This window comes from Urocitellus parryii, chromosome 1, assembly GCF_045843805.1.
Source record: "Urocitellus parryii isolate mUroPar1 chromosome 1, mUroPar1.hap1, whole genome shotgun sequence".
Lineage (NCBI taxonomy): Eukaryota > Metazoa > Chordata > Mammalia > Rodentia > Sciuridae > Urocitellus > Urocitellus parryii.
The window spans coordinates 130,506,957-130,512,073 of NC_135531.1; the positions used below are offsets into that span (position 1 = coordinate 130,506,957).

The 5,117-nt window shown below is 43.7% G+C and overlaps 1 non-coding gene across 1 annotated transcript; it reads left to right on the top strand.

Annotated features, from left to right (window-relative positions):
- The first annotated feature begins 3,569 nt into the window (after positions 1-3,569).
- On the top strand, positions 3,570-3,688 carry LOC144249202 (5S ribosomal RNA). The gene has a single exon (XR_013342179.1). It is a non-coding gene; the product is annotated as a 5S ribosomal RNA (ribosomal RNA).
- Positions 3,689-5,117: the final 1,429 nt, after the last annotated feature.

A 5,117-nucleotide genomic window follows, 5' to 3' on the forward strand; every position in this document is an offset into this window, starting at 1 on the left:
ATTTTTAGATATGTTAAGTGAAGTTATACTGGTTAGAGTGACCATCCGTGCCATGTGGTGACAGAGGCAGAAATTGGAGTGATGCATCCAGAAACCAAGGGACACTAAGGACTGCTAGAGCTATGGACTGAATGAACTGTGTCCTCCCAAGTACCAAATTCATCTGTTGAAGCTTGGATCCACAGTGTGACTGTTTGTGAAGATAGGGCTGTTAGTAGGTAATGTTAAATGAGACCATTAAGGGTAAGGATCCAATTCAATAGGATTGGTGGCCTTATAAGAAGAGAGAAATACCCTCCCCCTTCTCTCCTTTCCTCCATTTTCTGTCTCCATATACACAGCAAGTAGGTGGCCCTCTACGAGCCAGGAAGAAAGCCCTCATCAGGAACTGAATTGGCAGACATTTTGATCTCAGACTTCCCAGGCTTCAGAAGAAGAAGAAATAAATTTCTAATGTTTAAGTCACCCTAGTCTACAGTATTTGTTAAGGCATCCCAAGCTAATACACCCAGAAACCACCAGAAGCCAGGAGAAAATCATGGAATAGACTTTCCCTCCAAGACTCCAGAAAGAACCAACCCTGATGATACCTCGGTTTCAAATTTATGGACCCACAACAGTGATACAATAAATTTCTATTGTTTTAAGTCATTAAAAGAGTTTGTGATAATTTGTTATGGTGGCCCTAGAAAACTAAGGAATTGGAAACAATGATGCAACCTGTCACAGACTCTCATCTTGGACACAGTTATTCAAGACCTCCCTGCTATGGTGGAAATATGTCCTCTCTCTAATGCAACAGTGTTGGGAGGTCTGGGTCGTGAGGGCTCCACCCTCATGAATAGATTAATTCTACTATAAAAAGGGTTGCCGAAGGGGGTTTCTCTTTTCTGCTTTTCTGCTATGTGAGGACACAGCAGGAAAGGCCCCATCAAATGCCAGTGCCTCAGTTTGGGATTTCTCATCCTCCAGGAACTGTGAGCTTTGAAAGTCACTGATTCTCAGGTATTCTGTTACAGTAGTGCAAAACTTCCTAAGACATTCCTGCTTGCAAAATATACTTGCTCTCATCCCAAGAATTCTGAAAGTCTGAATCAATCATGGCATTAATATGGAAGTCCAAAATCTCATATTCTAAGTCATATCTGAATGTGGCTCCTCTTGAGACTGACAAAACAAGTTATCTGTGTCCTTCCTATCCTCTACCCCGCTCACAAACAAACTCAACATATTCTGGTAAAACAAGGACAGAATAACCCCATAAACATTCCCATTCAAAAAGGGAAGGATGGGAGCCCATAGCAATCTCCGGTTCATAGCAAGTCTTAAATCCTATTACAGGAATGTTACCAGTATCACTATACTAAGGGGCTGGGAATGATCTCATTTTCTAGATCCTCAATCCATTGGTCAGCAGTTCTTGACTCTACTCTCTGGATCCTTTCTTTTACATCACTCTCCTTGGTCTCTTCTGAGAAAGACACTGAAAAATATGCCTTTAATGGTACCTGAAGGCATTGTCAGCCTTTGTCTTGCCCATAAAACATTGGTATTCAAAGACTGTTTTCCATCTTGAATAATCTTCCTCTCTTTTAGTCCCAACTGATGAACTTTTATCAATACAGCTCTCTCAAAAGCTGTGGATTTCCTATGTACTTGATTCCATGTACCAAAACCCATATTCACAACCCATTTCTAGATATGTCTCTGCTATACTTAACTACAGGTATTAGGCTGCTCCCAGACCATGTCGTTGGTCTTTCTAGTAATTACTAGTTATTTCAAAGATCTTCATACAGGGCATGAGAGCTAAATCTTTGATTTTACTTTTATTCCAGCCTAAATCTTAAATTAAGAATGTTTTATTAGATGGAGAGGCTGAATATTTGAAAGACTTTTATTTTACAACCATGCAAGTCTCAGAGTTTCCGAGATCTCTATTCCCTTTCTTTCTTTATTTTTTGAGAAATGCCAATTTTTTCCCCAGGCTTTCTCTTCTTCATAGCTTCATATCAAACACAGGCAGCAGGACCTCGTGCATGCCTTCAACATTCTACCTGGGCACACCGGCCCAAGGTCACAAGTGAACTTGGTATATTTTCTGACTTCAGTTCTTACAAGTGACAGTTTTGGCAAATGTCTCACTCCTCCACCACCCAGGCCATCATTTCTCCAACTTCCTCTAACAATTTCTGGCCCCAAAGCCAATGCCACAGATTGTAGATTTCTGTTCTAGGTACTAGTTTCCGTAGCAGTTAACCATTGCCATAATAACACTGCATAATAAACCACCCCAAAATCTGGCAACTGAAAACAGCAATAATGTATTCTCAGGCTCACAGCTCTGCTTCCGCGTGTATGCATTCTGGGGCCAAGCTGAAGGAGGTGCGGTATCTAGGGTAAGCTCACAGAGGAGGTCACAAGTTTCTAGGACAGTGAGAATAAAGACACAATGCCTCTTAAGTCCTGAGCTCAAAACCAGCTCCATGTCATTGCCACCCACATTTCACTGGCCAGGCAAGCCACACAGCCAAGCCCAACATGAGTGGGGTGGGGAATGACACTCCATCCCAGAGCAAGAGGCTGCAAGGTCACATGGCTAAGGGTGTGGATGCAGGGATCATGCAATCCAACACTTCTTATAATTCATTTTCATGACTTGCTATTTTTCACATTATAGAAGCACAGTTGCTGTAACAAATGAAATGATTCCAAATCATATGAAGAAAGCAAGAATCTCCTTCCTGGGAGTCTCCCAAATCTCCTTGTTTGTGAAGAAAGAAGAATGGAGTCAACAGGAAGAGAGAGGAGAGAGCAAGACAGAAACAGAGAGCAGGCTGGCGTCTCTCCTGACCTTGATTCCAGTCCCTTTGGAAGCTATAATGCTCTTTCCATTCTGGGTTTCGTAAATTATGCACCCATCCCATCCCCAACACAAAGTCCTAGGTTTGCTCACGACATTAGAAGGTTGTACCCCTCCCCCAAAAAAGAAGGGTGTCCCTTCTGTCTTATGATCAAATCACTATCAAAGGGAGAGGCTGACAACAACACAGTTCTGGAGGGCAGATGTTCAAAATGAGCAGCACAAGGCATTGGCAAAGTCATACTCCTTCTGGAAGCTCTAGAAGGGAATCCATTCCTGCCTTTGGTGGATGTCAGCATTCCTTGGCTTGTGGCTTCATCACTCCAACCTCTGCCTCGGTGGTCACCTCGTCTCCTCTTCTGCACGTATTAGTGTTCCAAATCTCCCTCTAACTCCTTCTTATAAGGAAAATTGTCTTTGCATTTTGAGCCTGCTCAAATAATCCAGGATAATCTCTTCCTCTGAAAATCATCGATATGATCATGCTTTCAAAAAGGCTTTTTCCTAGTAAGATAACATTTATACTTTCCCTCAGTCCACCATTCCTGGAAAAGATGTGGGAGCTGGCCAAGACCACACCCAGAACAGGGAGAGTCAAATTATCCTCAGATCTTGCCTCTCAAGAAACCAGGAAGGGCATTCAAGGAGAGGCAGGACATAGGGAGAGCAGGAAAAGAGAACACTCTTGGTGTGTTCAAGAATTTAGGTCTACGGCCATACCACCCTGAACGCGCCCGATCTCGTCTGATCTCGGAAGCTAAGCAGGGTCGGGCCTGGTTAGTACTTGGATGGGAGACCGCCCGGGAATACCGGGTGCTGTAGGCTTTGGGGCTGGAGATGTGGCTCAGCGGTAGCGCGCTCGCCTGGCATGCGTGCGGCCCGGGTTCGATCCTCAGCACCACATACCAACAAAGATGTTGTGTCCGCCGAGAACTAAAAAATAAATATTAAAAATTCTCTTTCTCTCTCTCTCTCTCCTTTCTCACTCTCTCTTTAAAAAAAAAAAAAAAAGAATTTAGTAAGCATTTCAGTTATACTGCCTCCATGGGGACATGAGGAATCGCCCAAGGGCAGGAGCTTGTGGCTCTGTTCTCTGAACCCACAATTAAGCCCAAGCCAAGTGCGCTTTTCCCTAATGAAAATGCCTTTTATCAGCGGAGCTATCCCTGTGACAGGAAAGCCCTGCTTTGATGAAACCAAGTTCTTTAAAATGAAACATTTTATCAAAAGCTATAACACAATCCCTGTGAAATTAAACCGAGAAGACAGAAATTCTAAATGCCCTAGACGCTGGTTTTGATTTTTTAAATTGTCAGTTAAATTAAAGTTGGGCCATAGAGACTCAATGCTCCGTTTGCCTTCCTAGAGGAAAATGTTCTGATATGGTTCCTCTAATGCGTGTCTTCCTCCTGCAAAGCTTTCCAAGGTTGGATATTATTCTTGCCTGCAGGTCCATGTTTTAGCTCTGGGGCTGGAAGCAGAAAACCACTTGGGAGAGCCAGGAACTATTCATACCATCAAAGGGAAAGTCTCTCTGTATCAGACTCTACCCCAGGACAGTGGAGGGGCTCTGCCCACACATGCAAAGAGTCAGAAGTTGATAAGAACTGGTACATAGCTCATGGTTATGGGGCAAATCATAGAAACAATCTTGGGTTGACATGAACAAAACAGGAACATATCCTTTCACAAAATTAAAAATCCAGGGATAGTTCAGCCTTGGATATCTGAAATGCCATCCCCAGGACCTAGGTCCTTTCCTTTGTACTCCTTGCCCCTTGAGTCACTCTCTTATCAGTAAGAAGTCTCCTCATGGTGCCAAAAGAGCTACTGAAGTGCTCTCTTCATGTTCTCACAACCTCAGGTTTCAACCTAGGTGAAAACATTGCTTCCCCACAGTTCACGTTGAGTTACAGGTAGCTGGTGGGCCCAGATGGGGTCAAGTGCCCATCTCTGAACCTTCTATGACCAAGAATTCACTGAGGGTCCTTGATGGTGTCATCCACCCCTGAGGCAGGGTAGGATCAGCTTTACCTAATTACATGACCCACAGGAAAGGAATAGGAGTGGCACAGAGTAGTTGTGTCTCCTATACTACTCTAACAGTTCTGACTTAGAGTTGTCTATTAAGTCACAAAACAAGTTAGTTCTTGCCAGGTGTGGTGGCACATACCTGTAATCCCAGTGGATCTGGAGGCTGAAGCAGGAGGATCACAAGTTCAAGACCAGCTTCAGCAACTCAGTGAGGCCCTAA